General features: G+C 44.3%; 1 protein-coding gene across 8 annotated transcripts in view; it reads left to right on the forward strand.

Annotated features, from left to right (window-relative positions):
- Nucleotides 1–7376: 7376 nt before the first annotated feature.
- LOC141573949 (trafficking protein particle complex subunit 9-like) overlaps nt 7377–16088 on the forward strand; it is a 126643-nt gene continuing 117931 nt past the window's right edge. For all 8 annotated transcript variants that reach the window (XR_012500457.1, XR_012500452.1, XR_012500453.1 and 5 more), the window contains exons 1-3: nt 7377–7607; nt 8298–8385; nt 9595–15649. The gene's annotated coding sequence lies outside the window, so the exon portion shown is untranslated. The remainder of the gene's footprint in view (nt 7608–8297; nt 8386–9594; nt 15650–16088) is intronic.

A 16088-nucleotide genomic window follows, 5' to 3' on the forward strand; every position in this document is an offset into this window, starting at 1 on the left:
GCTGGAAGTCACACAGTGTCCCGAGCAGCCTTGTTTCTGAGAAACTAGAGGGAGAAGAGGCTGAAAAGGCAGGCTAGTGTCAGACACTGTGGTGGGTTAGGAGTGACAGTAAAGGACTGGTCCGGCAGGCACGAGAGAACCCTGTGGGCGTCCCAGCGGGGGCGTCACACCGGAGGGTGTAGCTGGGTTACAGACTTTGCCACTTATTAGCTGTGTGACTTTGAGCAAGATCACCCCACGTCTCTATATATATCTTCATCTGTAAAATGACACAGTGACAAGCTCGTGTCATCAGAAGGCTTAGTTTAGCTCTGATCCTCTGTGTCCAGTCTTGTCAGTGCTTCCCTGCAAGGTTCTGCATTGGCTGCTCTTACCCTCAGATGGGAGGGCATAGAGGGACTTTGTAGCACCTGACGGCAGGAAGGGGTTGCTTTAAAAACAGACATGTAGCCGCCTGCAGCTGCAGGCCTGCAGGCAGTTTGATTGATGGTCCTGGAGAGGACTTTGGAGGCCTTAGCATCGTTTTAAGACTTGTTTTCCCTTGGGGGCAGCATTTGCCTTTGCAGATTAATGTTGAAGATTTGGGCTTCTTGCAAAGCTGTCTTCAGAGATGGTTATATACGTAATATATCGTATAAAATAAAACGCTTTTATTCAATGTGTGGGACATTGCAGCTTTTGGGAATAGCTCTGTTGGCCTGGTCTCCACGGAGGACACTAGGCGTCAGCAGAGCGTGCGGGAGTGCAGGCAGCTCGCCATGCTGCTGAGGGGTGTTCTCCCCAGCACGGCACTCTGCTGAGTTGACTCTTCTCTGAGTTTGGTTGCCAGATGAGCAGAGAGCAAATTAATGAGTTCTAGTGGGATTGTATAATGACAGGAGGAAAGAGGGTCCCGTAGTTTTTCTGAACTAGAACATGCTTTTGGTTCCTGATCCAGTGTGTTCCATTACAGAATTGATGAGTTGTGTCTATTCTGGTACTTGTCGACTGAAAGAAATGTGTAGCCTGAAAGTTTAGAGTTATGCTTTTTTTGGCGGGAGGACTCAAGCCGGGATGACAGCCTCTGAGATCGCTCTGAGGGACTGCTCCCAAGAGGTTGGGGAGGAGCTAGGATATATAGGAACTTTACAACAAAGACCAGGTAGTTGGAACAATAAAACATTGTTTGTTATCTAAAGAAAGCCAGGTATGTCAAGTTAAAGAGTTTAGTGATTTTCTATGTATCCTTTGGGCTCACTGGATTCATTCTTTAGACAAGCACCTAGCTATCTAGGGCAAGTATCCTGTCTTTTCTTATTCTCATTCTGTTCAGAGGGCACTGTTGTGAGTGGCTGTAGAGGCTGGTCTTCAGGCCTGTCCTCGCTGGGGGATGGCGGCAGCCGCTGATGACTTGGTTTCAGCATTATTTGTTTACTGACATGGTTGCAGTATTTTCATTCACATTGTAGTATTTTCATTCACAGACTGATTGTGGATAATCTGGAAACTTGGAAAGGAACCGAGATAGAATTACTGCAGGTACCTTCTACTTTAATATTCCGTGTGCAAACATAAACACGGATGAAGCATACATTTGAATTTGGTGGTGTAGGGAAGGGTTTCTGCACATTACAGGAGAAGGCAAGGCAGAATTCCTCTACTTTGTTGGCAGGGATGTGGGTCCACCTGTCTTTTCTGTAGCGGTTTCTGAGAGCAGTTTATGGTAACTAACAAACATTGACAAACGGTGGCAAACATTGCATTTAAGAGCTGGCCTGTGCAAACTTGTGTATTGGGCAGGTGGATTGGAGAGAGATGTAGCCCAGGCCTGGGCTCAGATACAGGTTTAAATCGCCATTTCCTCACCAAAGGGCCTTGGACTAGAGTGTAACCTCCCTTAACCTGTTGGTGAATCTGTGAAATGTGCATTATAATATTCGTTTCTTCCTGGGTTTGTTGTAAGTTTCAACAGTATTATAACACTCATGAAACACTTAACAAACAGGCACTTAGCAGTGTTCACTGTGTCTGTCCGCCCCGCTTAGCGTGTGTCACAGCCGTAAAGGTAGCATGTGCCTGTTGAGGATGCACTGGTAGCCCCTTGAATAGGTTGTGAATTTGGTGATTTCCTTTAATCCTTGAAACTCTATATGCCATGGGCAGTTATTTTCATGGACAGATGAGGAATCTCAGGGTAAAGAAGACTGTGTAATTTGCCCAAAGTCAGACCATAATTTTGGGTGCTGGGGCCTCGGTTCAGCATGGGCCCCTGGGCCTTCTGCCCTCTCCGTTCAGCCCCAGAGCCAGACGTGGGGTCGCCTGTCTCCCAGCCCAGAATATCCAGTAGGCAGCAACACAAACCTGGACCTGTGCTGCTTAAGCAAAACTCCGGAGGGGAGGCAGGTAGTAAGGGGATAAATGTAAAAACAGATGACTGCAAATTGTGATCAGCTCTGAGAAGGAAAGGAACACGCCTCGCCACGCAGAGCTGGGAGCTTTCCCTTCGGGGCTGCTCTGGGGGCGTTCATCTCAGCTAAACAAACTCCGGTCCTGCACCAACGCAGGAAGGCAGGGCGCGTGTGAACAGGTTGACTTGGCCTCGTTGATCATACTCATTCCCCATTCAGGGGCAGCTCTTACGGGCACTTACCTAGTAAACAGATTTTGGCCATAATCATAACGCACTTTGCTTGGTAGTTTTAATGGCCTCACATTTGAGATGAGGTAATTGAAGCTGGGGAGTTTGTTGCATGCCCGTGATTACTTTGGAAATACCCCCACTGGTCTTTCAACCTAGACTGGTGTGGCTTTTATATCCCAGCCCTGTGAATGATATCGTGTAGCTTCTACCAAGTGGTGCAAATGACTGACATTGATTTTTCTTAATTCGTAGGAAATGGTATGTGACAATAAGAGAAAAAGGTAGTCAGAAATTGTTTGGAAAACTAGAACAAAATCCAATTCTTCCCCAGCTGGGGAAGCGTACCCAGTGTCACTCACCCCACTCACTGCCTGGCATCTCCTCCCTGCCGACTCCGTGTTCAGAAGCCACTCTGAGCCTTTGAAGAACATTTTGCCTCATGACACTGTTGACTAGGACCTGCGGCTTCTCTGTCCCTGGTTAACTCTCTCTTCAAAGCCATTTAAATTTTATGCAGGCTCCTCAGCTCAGATGTAAGAATAGCCTCTTTAAACTTCTTGATGCAGCTCCTTAGTGAAGATCTTTCGAAGGAAATCTAGCCAAAACCTGGGAGGTATGCACACAGTGACTGCAACCTCAGCACTTTGTGAAGTTCAGAATCAGAGGGGTGGGAGACTCAGGAAAGGCTTTTTAAAGTAGAAAGGGGAAAGTGAAAGGACGCAGGCTGTGTGAGACTGAAGCATCTCGGTCCCAACTAGCAAGGCAGCTGCGTTCAGGATGGTATGTGAGGAGTACAGAGTTCTCACAAAGAAAGAAGAGGTGGGATGGGGGGGAGGACAGATAGATTCTTTACTAGGGAAAGAAAAAGTGCCTGAAAACTTCCTGGTTGAATAAGAGGACTGTGACATGATGTGCTTGTATTTTGGAGAGAAGGGTTTTGTGGGGACAGGCCTAGGAGAACGCTGTCTGGCTAGGGGGTCAGCACAACAGGGAACCACAGAGAACAGGGCCGACCTCAGGGCCCGTGCTGGGGGAGGGGCTGCCCGCCATTTTGAGCCCTGGGGGCTGCTTCTGTCCCTTAGCTGGGGCCTCATAAATCCCTTCATATCCCAGTCCTGTTGATACAAGAAAACAGATGTGGGGCATGAGAAGGGCTGTGTCCCAGGCTTTGGTTGAGCCCCTGGAATGTGCCCCACCAGACGTGGGTCCTTGGCTTCATGCAGGAAAGATTTCAAGAGCAAGCCACTGTTGAGTAATGGTAGATTTATTCACAGACACATTGAAAGGCAAGAGAAAGGCCACGAGTTGTGGGGTTCGGGTGCTCAGATTAAAAGTAGGTACACACTCCACAGACCGAGTGTGGGCCTTCTCGAAAGAGGGAGAGAGAGTGGTGACCGCGAGGTGGCGCTGTGTTGCTCGTTTTCTTGGGCTTGGTTGTTTCATATGCTAATAAGTAGACTGAGCAGCCTAAGGGCAAGGGGCTGGGATTCCCAGGGAGTTGGCCATTTCCCACCCTGTGACCTTTTGTGGCTAGCCTTGGGATGGCCATGGTGCCTTCGGGCATGTTATTCACCATGTTACTATTACAATGGGTATATAATGAAGCTCAAGCTCTGCTAGAAGTTATATCTCTTCATCTTGAGCCTCAAGGCCTATTGGGGATTGAATCCTTCACCATTTTGATGTTAATTGTTGTGGCCTTCCTTGAATGGCTGTGCTCTGCCCCCTTCCATCCTGTCTCACTGTGATGACACAGAGAGAGCAAAGGCCTGGCCCTACCCTTGCTCCTGCATTTAACAGGGGGAGGGGTGGGGTGGGCTGAGGATGACTCTGAGTGGTGAGAAGGATGTTTCAGATTTTCCCACGTGGGACATGGGGACGTGCCAGCAGCCACTGCAGATTGATCTCACGGTCATTATCGCTTGTGTCACTCATCTTTTCTATTTTACTTTTTTTTTTTCAAGTATTTAATCTAAATTTAATATCAGGTTTTTTTAGGAAACAAATTTCTCTTTTTCTTTTCTTTCGGGCTCTTTAGGGGGTATTTAATTAGGTGTATTTATCTGTTCGTGGAGGCTCTGGCACTTGAACCCAGGACCCCGTGCACGCAAAGCACACGCTCTACCACTGAGCTCTACCACCCATCACATCATCTTTTACTTTTTGCTTTAGCTGCCAAGAATCTTACAGCTGAATTTCTAGTCGGCCTTTAACACTTACCCTAACTTCATGGCATTCATTTTTATGACTTTACCTTCCCCTGGTTTCATTTAAGTATTCAATCTCCATTTTGTCTTCACTCTCACTTTTGTCTTTTTGTTGTTATGGTTGTTAAGCTGTGTTTAAAAAAATTGTTTAATTTCTCTTTTAGCAGGAGGCTGAAAGTAAATAAATATGTAAACAAACTTATCACACTTAAATATTTTATACTTTCTAAGCTGTTTAGTAGTTACTTAAAAACCGAATTGAATACTAAAGAGATAAAATTTTTAAATTATTTTTTAATTTTTTATAAAGGTATAGCTGATATAAGATATGATATGTTTCAGGTGTACAATAGTTGCACAATTTTTATTTTTATGTTCCATTTATAGTTATTGTAAAACATTGGCTATATTCCCTGTGTTGTAAGATCCATCCCTGTAGCGTGTTTATGTTAGATGGAGCAGTTTGTATAAGAAAGCTGGGTAACGCAGAGTCTGGGGAGTGGCTCTTTCTAACCCATGTTCATGGTCACCCTTCCTGTCAGAGCCCAGGCCCTCACTGCTCTCTGCAGGGGAGCGAGTGGAGGCAGCCCTCATCAGCGCTGGCACCACCCTCTGAGTGGCAGTGACAACAGTGACTCTCTGTGGACATGCAAATTGTTGTTCCAGGATCTTTACATGCATTTCTGCATTTAATAAATAAAGCCCTCCTGTGAGGAATCATTTTATGTTTTTAATGAATAATACATTTTATTTTGATATTGATAGACTTCAAACCTCCAGAAAATGTACTGGAAAAGTACAATAAACGCTTAGAGCATTTCACGTAAAAGGGCACTATTTGCCCTTTTGTGTGTGGCTTATTTAAGTATAAACTTTCAAGGTCCATCCATGTTGTAGCCTCAATCAGTAATTTATTCTTTTGATTTGATAATATCTTTTTTCTTTTTTTCGTTTTTGTCTATTTAAAAATATTTTCATTGAATTCTAGTCAGTTTATAATGTTGCATCAGTTTCTTGTGTACAGCACAACACTTCATTTATATAGAAACATACCTGTATTCATTTTCATATTCTTTTTCAACATAAGTTACTATAAGATACTAAATATATTCTCCTGTGTTATACAGTATAAACTTGCTGTTTATACATACTATGCAAATCTTGAACTCCCAATTTATTCCTTCCCACACCCTCTCCCCTCTGGTAAACATAGTTTGGTTTCGATGTCTCTGAGTCTGTTTCTGTTCTGTAGATAAGTTTATCTCTTTGTTTGGTTGTTTTTTCATTTTTTGTTTTTTTTTTAGATTCCACATGTGAGCGATCTCATATGGTATTTTTCTCTCTCTTTCTGGGTTACTTCACTTAGAATGACATTTTCCAGGTCCATTCATGTTGCTACAAATGGCATTATTTTATTATTTTTTTTTATGGTGAATAGTAGTCTATTGTACAAATATACTACAACCTCTTTATCCAGTCATCTGTCAGTGGACATTTAGGTTGTTTCCATGTCTTGCTATTGTAAATAGTGCTGCTGAGAACATTGGGGTGTAGGTGTCTTTTTGAATTAGGGTTCCTTCTGGATATGTGCCTAGGAGTGGGATTGCTGGGTCATATGGGAGGTCAGTTTTTTGTCTTTTGAGGAACCTCTATACTGTTTTCCACAATGGCTCCACCAAACTGCATTCCCACCACAGTGTAGGAGGGTTCCCTATTCTCCACAGACTCTCCAGCATTTATTGTTTGTGAACTTCTGAATGATGGCTATTCGGACTGGCGAGATGTGATATTTGATTGCAGTTTTGATTTGCATTTCTCTGATAATGATATTGAGCATTTTTTCATGTGCCTATCGGCCATTTGTATGTCTTCATTGGAGAAAAGTCTCTTTAGGTCTTCTGCCCATTTTTGGATTGAGTTGTTTGTTTTTCTTTCTTATGAAGTGTAAAAGCTGTTTATATATCCTGGGAATTAAGCCCTTGTCAGTCTCATTTATTGCAAATATTTTCTCTCATTCCATAGGTTTTCTTTTTGTTTTGCTTACTGTTTCCTTTGCTGTGAAAAAGCTTGTAAGTTTAATTACATCCCACTTGTATATTTTTGCTTGTATTTCTATTGCTTGAGTAGACTGCTCTAGGAGAACATTGCTGAGATGTATGCCAGATGTTTTCCCTATGTTTTCTTCTAAGAGGTTTATAGTGTCTTGTCTACATGTTTAAGTCTTTAAGCCATTTTGAATTTATTTTTGTGTATGCTGTGAGGGAGTAGTCTAACTTCATTGATTTACATGCAGCTGTCCAGTTTTCCCTACACCATTTTCTGAAGAGGCTGTCTTTATTCCATTTTATGTTCTCACCTCCTTTGTCAAAGATACAATGACCAAAATTTTGTGGGACTATTCTTGGTTATTTTGTTTATCCGTTCATTGATGGATGGATATTGTTTGTAACCTTTGGCTACTCTGAATGATACTGCCATGAATATTGATGTGCAAGTTTTTGTGAGAATATGTTTTCATTCTGTTGGCTGTACAGTTGGCCCTCCATATCTGTAGTTTCCACTTCATGGATCCAGATGGCTGATTGTAAAGGGACTCGAACATCCTTGGATTATGGAATCCAGGATGGGGGGTTCCTGAAACCAACCCCTCGAGGATACTAAGGGATGACTCTACATGTAGGAGTGAAATTGCTGAGCCATATAACTCTAAACTTTTGAGGAAACAACAGACTTCTCCAAAGAAGCTGCACCATTGTCCCTTTCCACTGGCCGCATATGAGGTATCTCTGCCTCCTGAACAACACTTGTTATTGTGCATGTTTTGATTATAACCATCCTGGTGGTTGTAAAATAAGATCTCATTTTCATTTTGATTTGGCTACTGATGCTGAGCTTCTTTTCATATGCTTATTGGCCATTTGTGTATTTTTTTAAATCCTTGGAAATTTTAAAAATTGGGTCGATTTTCTTTGTATTGTTCAGGTGTAAGCATTTGTTATATATCCTGAATACTAGTCTCTTATTAGATACATGCTTTGTAAATTTTTTCTCCTATTCTGCAGATTGTGCTTTCAGTTAAGTTCTTTTAAACATTAAAACAATTTCTTTACAGGTGAGGTAGTTAGATGTATTGATTTATTTTATTTTTCTTGCTAAGCACGCCCTCTATCAGTTGAGATACCCCCTTCCCCTGTCATTTAACTTTCTTGATGATGTCCTCTGTAACAAAAAGGTTTTAATTTTGATGAAGTCCAGTTTATCTGCTTTTTTCTTCTATCACTTGTGCTCTTCGTATTGTATCTAGGAAACCAAAGCCTATCCTAGGACCTCAAAGATTTATACTGTGTCTTCTTTTAGAAAGTTTATAGGTTTAGATTTTACGTTTCTGTCTCTGATCCATTTTGAATTAATTTTTATTTGTTATATAAAATATGGGGGTCCAGATTCCAGATTCATTCTTTTGCCTGCAGATACCCAGCTTTCCCTGCACCATTTGTTGAATAGACTATTCTTTCCATGGAGTGTTGTTGGCACCCTTGTGGAAAACTGACTGTAAATGTAAGTTTTTTCCCCATGGGAATTTATTGTGTCTCATAGATTTATTTATCCAAACTTATGCCAGTACCATACTGACTTAGTACTATAGCTTTTTAGTACACTTTAAAGTGAGTCATCCCACTTTGCTCTGCTTCTTCAAGATTGCTTTGGCTGTCCTGGGCCCCTTGCACTTCCATATGAATTTTGGGATAAGTTTTTCAATTTTTGCAAAGAAGTCAGCTGGAAATTTGATAGGGATTCCACTGAATTTGTAAATCACTTTGGGGAGTCTTAACATTTTTAACAATATTGTCTACCATTCCATCAACATGAGATGTCTTCCATATATGTAGATCTTTTAAAATGTTTCGGTGATACTTCAAAATATTCAATGTACAAATCTTGTAAATTTTTGTTAAATGTATCTCTCATTTAATTTTTAATGCTGTTGTAAATGGAAAGTCTGAGCTTCTTGAGGTAGGACTATATATCAATTTGTTTATTTCTAGGATTTCTACGCAGCAACTAACCTAGGTTTATATTTGCAACATAAATCTATCCACAACTCTTCCCACCCCCATGTTATAAGAAACCAAGACCCAGGTTAAGCTACCTGAACACCTATGTGGAAGTGAGAAATGAGACCCTTGGGTGGGGCTTTGTGAAGATGATACTGAGAACTTATTTAGGATGGCTTCATCTTAATTTCTTTTAAACAACACTTTCGGTGTAGTCAGATATATTAAGAACATGCCCTTTTGATGTGCAGAGGAGCTAAGACTATTATCAAATAATTTCTAGAGAGAGTGTTGTACTTGAAATCTAATTTGCATCAATCTTTGAAGATTTATGTTTCAGGAGCTTTGACTAAAGAACACCTGTCTTTATTCATTAGTGACAATTAAATGCTCAAGCAACATGTAATAGTCTGAGAAACTGCCCCCGCCCTGTAGTGCTGGGTGGCTGCAGCTGTAACCGGAGTCAGCGCTTACCTTTCCCAGTATGCTTGTGCTGATCCGCTCAAAGCGGTTCGTCCAACAGTGTGTCTGTAGTCTGTTGGACATAGCCATAAAACATTGAGTTAAGGTTGCTGGAATGCATTATATTCTTATTAATAATAAGTAAGCACATATTGAGTACTTACTGTATGTTGGGAATTGTCCCTCAGCCTCACATGAATATTATTTCTCTTAAAACCTCACATATTTTCTTGTTATTCACACTTTACAGATAAGGAGACTGAGAATTAAGTCTTCTCTCTTTGGGTGGAGCTCATTATCAATGACGGGAAGTTGTAAGGAAAAAGATATTGATTCATCCTGAGAAAACATTTTTCTGAGAGTCAGCAGTGAAGAAGGTGGACACTGAAGAAGGTGATCATTGTTCGATTGAGACGAGCCCCGGGTTGTACGGAGTCAGCATCCCTGTCCTGGACACAGCCAGTGTAGAGCTGCGTGGTGGGTGAGGCGGCGATGCCGCGCAGGGAACGCAGATGCCGGGCCATTGGGCTGTGCTCAGGCCCGGTGGGGCTTTCTCCTAAGGGCAGTGGACAGTCATTGACAGATTTTAAGTAGGGGAGAGGGGTGCTCTCGTAGATCACTTTTGTCTTGTAGAATGCTTAGAAACATTTAGAAGGCTCAGCTGGAGGTGATGTGATGAGTCAGATTAGGGTGGCTGCCAGGTGTAGGAGTGTAGAATTTTCAAGTGGTTTTCAGTCCCAGTTTTGTGGCTCAGTAGCCGTGTCACTTTGGATGATGCACTCAAGGAAGAGAAACAATTTATCTAATCAATAAATGCAGTGATGTACCGACCTCCCAGGACTGCTGTGGAGATCCAGTGAGATAACGTGTGCACAGTGTGCAGCATGGTACCCAGCACAGAGTCAGTGCTGAGTGAGTGCCAGTGAGTATCTGGTAGGACAGGTGTGGGTGGTGGGACTCGGTGACTGAGGAAATCTGGGCCCTGAAGGAGGGGTCCAGTCACATCTGTGAGTGATGGGCCTGAGCTCGGAGAGGCAGAGAGACCTTGCCCCCCGACCAGGGGCCCTGGGCAGGACGGCTATGGGAGGAGCACCATGAAGTCAGCTCTTTGCAGGTGGAGTTGGAGTTGCCCTTGCGACATCTAAGTGCAGTGTCACGAGCTCAAAGAGGAGGTCTGGGCCCAGGCTGTGAATTTTCCTATAATCTTAATCCCTGAGGACGCTGAGGTAGTGATCACTGAACGTGAAGTCATACTTTACAGGACAAGTGAATAGTAGTATCATCTCTGTCATCAAAGCTCACGTCTCTTTATTCATCACCCACTTTGCTAATTGGGTACTTACAGAGCTCACTTCACCGACCTCCCATGGGCTCAGGCTCCACAGTAAAGAGCTGGTGAGCCTCCCTCCATTCCAGAAGACGACACATTTTGCTGGTAGCCTTCTGTACCTCGGCAGACTTAGAATATTAGTTTGTTGATTTAATTCTATTTTCTATTAGCCATCTCCTGACAAGAGAGACCTTTTACCTCATGGTCATATTTCAAATAGCTGTTACTGAGAATTGCTGATCTGATCCATAGAGTAAGTATTATATTAAACTTGTAGAGTACTTATCATTTTTCTGTCTTTGCCCTTTAATTTTGTATGCCCTTTCTCTATCCTATTTGGGGCCTTAATTTTTTTTAATTAAAAGATGTCTGTTTGCAGTTAAGAAAACAAAAGAAAAAATACACATGACAGCTAAACTTAGAAAATATCTAGTGTGTTTTCTGTCTCGGCAATGGAGGGTTGTAGAAACTTGTGAAAACCTTCATTACACAAGTTTCTTAAAATGCGGATTAAGAAATAAAACCTTCCTTCCTCATCTTTCAACCTGCACAGCTAATTGTCAAGAAAGTGAGGGGAAATCCTCAGAAGCCAAGACAAACCAGAAAGCAGGGATTCTGGGTGATACATGAGCCTTAGAAGCCCTGGGGTGCCTGTTGGCTCCTGTACTGAGTTTCAGTTGCCTTGACAGTAGGGCAGGAGGTGAGCCCGAAGCCTCTCACACTGGGAGTTGGATGGCTGATCATATGTAAGGCCAAGCCCATCCCGAGAAGCATGGTTTACTAAAGGGTGAACTAGGAAAAAAAATTCCTCAAGGCAAGACAGTAAGGAAAGTCAATTTTGTTGGAAGAAGGGAAAAATAACAAATCTAAAGTAAGGATACAGTTTAAAGCTCTTCTGGCATGAGAGTGACCACAAACTCCTGGCAGAGAAGCACAGCTACTCCTGGAATGAGAAGCTGTGGTTTGAATGAATCAGTGAGCAGCCATTCCGAAAAAGGCCTCCAGAGTCTTGTGGATCAAGATACTGGACGGCAAACACCTCTCTTCCAAGGTCTCATTCAAATAACCGGAAATGTTTTAAAGGAAAGAAGCCATAATCATAGTTCTATTTATTAACATTACCATATGCTAGGAATTCAGAGTTGACTATGGAGTTGACTTCTCATTTATGGACCTTACTTTCTTTTTGGGGAGAAAAACTGACATAGTTGGGGAGCTTGGTAGAGGGAGGTGTTAGTCTGTTGCAATTAGCCAGAAGAGGAGATTAAGAAAGCAGTGAAGAGTGGGTGAACTTTTTAGCTGAGGGCAGACAGTCTTGTTCAGTTGGCCTTTAATTGCAGGCTCAATGAGCTGTCACTGGAGGGAATAGATCTTACGGAGGATGGACTTAGCTCAGGCCTCTTTAGAATGGACAAGTGAAACTGGAGAAAGACAGTCAAATCTGTGCAGACATTAAAGTTCACTTGAACATGCTCCATCCCTGAGCCAAAGATAGGACAAATATGCAGCACTTCTTAAGGACAGAGGAGTGGTTTCTAAAATTCTACAAGAATGAATCCCAGGGAACCGGGATGGCCAGTTGTCAAACTGTGACTTTGCAATTTGGACAGTGTACCCACCAAGGGTGTTGGAATTTTATAAGTTTCCATTTCTCTTTAATACATGTCAGGTGATGAGGACGTGGGCACACGTGTTTGACACCTTGTCGAGGCGACTTTAGTTACCTGCCTAGAAGCACGGGCACAGCTATGGTTGCGTCATACATCTTGCCGCCCATCGCGTTCCCCGGCTCAGTGATCACGGCAGAGTGGCCCCTTGTTGACCTGTCCGTCTCCTCTGTGACATCATAACCCATGAAAAGACCGGAGCGTATTAACGTGATTTTCTTAAAGTCAAAGGAACAGATCAAATACAGAGTCAGATTTGTTCCTTCCTACTTCAGTAGTGCCATGGAGAAGGCAGATTGGGCAGCTTTTTGTAGGGCCCTGGAGGCTTTCTCTCTCAGCCTCTGGGCACCTTTATTGAAAACCCTTCATAGCTGTCTGGCGTGCTGTAAAACCACTCCGCCTGTTTTGCCCTGAAGATGTGTTCAGTTTATAACTCATCTCTACTCCTTGGAAAACAACTCAATAAAAACGTAGTTGGTTTTCCACCAGCCATGTGCAGGGGTGGGGGATACCTTGTTATTATTCCATAAAATAAAAATAACAATAATAATAATAATAGTAATAATAATAATAAATAATAATAATAAAAGAAGTCTTAAAACAGCACTGGGCACATTGGAGAGAGTCAATAAATATTTCCTGGCTTAAGTCAAAATTGATGACTCAGTGATTCCATGGCTGCTGTATTTGCTGAGCTAATTACTCCTTTGCTCCATTACACATTTTTTTAACTGAAAAAGAAATACATGCAAATGGTTAAAAAAATTCAAACAGAGCACAAAAATACACAAGTGAAAGAAGTTTACCCTCACCCTCTGTTCTTCCAGCCCTCCCTGGAGATGACCCTGTTTACTATCCTTTGGATGATTTTCCAGATATGGTATGCACATTCCCAAATATGTATGTAAATTCCTTTAAAGTTTTAGTTATTTTTAACTTAAAGGGATTTAAATCCTCAAGTGGCTTCTGCCCGGGTAATAGAACAGAACAAATCTGACTGCATATTAGATTTTTTCATTTGACTTTAACCCTATGCTCTGCCTCCTAGGCTTCATCTTGCTTGTAAAACAATGTTGCTTAGAGCCTGAATTATACAGGAGAGCCTATTCTGAAGGCTCTGTCCTTTAAGGATATTTAACACTTTTTCATTCATAAAAAGCTAACAAATTACAGAATAGAAAATAACGTTCGTTTTGTTGGAGGTTTACAGAGATTTGACCCAGGCAGATAGCTGCAAGAACAAATGATTCTAACAAGAAGGAATTCCTACACCAGGAAGATTGCAACAACCAAGCACGTAGGAAAGGAGCCTGAATTCTGACTTGGGGAGATGGTTTTCCAGGACATTAGTTTGCCACCTAGGTCTACAGAGACTTGCTTTTCCTTGCCCCAAAACCTGGTCTCCCAACTTATTGGCCTGTCCTGCACTGAGGAGAATGAATTTGGACTCGGTAACACTCCTATCTACCTATCAAACTGAGCACTGGAACTGAGTGTTATGGAAACAACAGGCCAGCCAAGAAACAAGCACCACTGGGAGGGTTGGAGTACTCAGATTTATTATGCCTGCAGACTCAGAGGCTTCTGCTCCGAAGTTCTGAGCACCTCCAAGACATGCACATGAGGTTTTAAAGGGTTAATTACAAGTAAGTGATATTAGCCAATAAGGCTCAAACAACAAAAAGCAAGGAATCAGTACACTGGAGCTTATCAACATGTAATAGATCACGTTACTGACACCTGTTGAGGTTGGATTTACGAGTTAGCTTGTTAGCCCAGTAAACTGACACTAAACTTCTGATTTACAAGTTAGCCCAGCAGAATTTAGATCAGTAAACCGACACTTATCACACTTAGATTTGTGACTTAGCTTGTTAGTCCAGCTGGGCTTTTCCTTTACATGAGGATAGCTCTCCCACACCCAGGGAACTACTGTGAGCCCTTGATGGTTCCACTAGGGTGGGGTGTGGTTTACCCAGGAGGGATGGGGACTGTGCAGCAACACTCAGGCAGTCTGCTCTGTCTGGGGCTGTGATCTTGTACCACCCCTCTCCCCGCCAGCCCAACACCTGGGAGAGTGGAACTAAGGCAGAGATCATGCCTGCCTGTTTCCCAGCGTGTAAAAGGGGAATAGGTACTCTTCCCAAGGTAGTTCTGAGGGACAACACCTGCGGGTGCTTGGTTCCCAGACCAACAGAAAACCCAGCTCCGCGTGGGGGCAACGGGTGTGATACCCATAGGGGTTCTGCAGAAGCATCGGATGGAGGGCTGGATCCGAGAGGTAAAACATGAGCTGCGGGCCTTGAAGGGTAACAGAATGGTACAGAGGCAGGACTGCCGCCTCCTTCGGGGTGGCCCCAGAGGTAAAGCTTTTTCTCTCCATCTCCGCTAAGACCCTACCCTCTCCAGATCCATCCCTTTTCTCTGCTCGTCCTGTCCATCTGTCTCCCTCCACTTTTCCCCTCCTCTCCTCCCCCTCCCATCTTCTTCCTCCCTTGCTGCCCCACCTTCTCTCGCAGAACCCAGAGTGGATTGCTGGCTCTCCTGCGCATGGGCAGTCGGTGCCAGCTGGACCGCGGGTTGGAAGCTCCAGCTCCGAGCCGGGGATCGGCCCCAAAGGCTTCTCAGCTCTGTCGACCGGTAGGCATTTAGCTCCTGCCCGGGGCCGGGGCCTCTGGTTGTGGAAGTGCAAGGTGGGGTTTCCCGGGAAAGGGGTCAGGCGGCTGCGGGAGGGCGGTCGGCATGTCACAGCCCCCCAGGGCGCCAGTCAGCCTGTGTTCAGCTGAATTGCTCTGGCCAGACCCCTCTGCCCGCGCCACCTACCCCGGCGCCCCGGCCACACCTGTCCATGTCCAGGTGTGCAGCCTCTCACCCAGCCGGGCTCCCCTCAGTCCATTGCTGGCGTCCCCTTCCCCTCTCCCGCCCACGAGTCCTCTCCCGCCCGCGAGTCCTCTCCTCCCGGGCTGCCTCTCCTCGGCCGCCGGCCCGTCCCCGCCCCTGGGCGGGCTGTGTCACGGGCGGGCGGGTTCTGCGGACCCGGACGGTGGCGGGCTGCTTGGGCTGGGGCTGGCCTCCGAGCGGGGCTGCAGCCCGCGTTTCCACCAACCCCCCCCCGCTTTCCCTGCCCCGCGACCCCAGGGCTGCCCTGCTCTTCCTTTCCTGCTCCCTGAGGACAAGCTCAGCGGTGTGGGCGCTGCTCCCTGGGCTGAGAGCCTCCGGCTGTAAAGCCCAGCTTCTGGTGGAGTCGGGAAAGTGGATCCTCAGTGCTGAGCGAGCTTCTGTCTCCTCCCTCAGTGTTTCTGCCCCAGGTAAGTACCTTGAACACTTTCAGGTGTTATGATGGCGGTGCTTGTTGATGTCACGTGTTTTTATAGTGCCAGGGATTACAGTGTTGAAAGCAGGGCTTGTTTCATTTAAAAATGGGCTGAAGGCATGAGGCTGTGACATGCTCCTTCCTTCCCACTCCCAGTGTGAAACGTGTAACCGTCGATTATAAAAAGATAGTTACAGTCCCTAACTAGCCCAGCCCAGCTAGGGTGCGTTAACAGGAACAGCACCACCAGAGGCGTTGGAGACCCAGGGACATTGCAGTCCTAAAGAGCTCCTGGCACAGTTTGGTTAGTTTTGGTTTTTTGTTTTTCTTAAATCGTGGGGCAGACTAGTAGTATAGAGGGAAAAATAATTGTCAAGAAATATTTTTTCATATAACAGCTTTATTGTGATATTGTTCACACACCATGAAGTCCA

This window comes from Camelus bactrianus, chromosome 18, assembly GCF_048773025.1.
Source record: "Camelus bactrianus isolate YW-2024 breed Bactrian camel chromosome 18, ASM4877302v1, whole genome shotgun sequence".
Lineage (NCBI taxonomy): Eukaryota > Metazoa > Chordata > Mammalia > Artiodactyla > Camelidae > Camelus > Camelus bactrianus.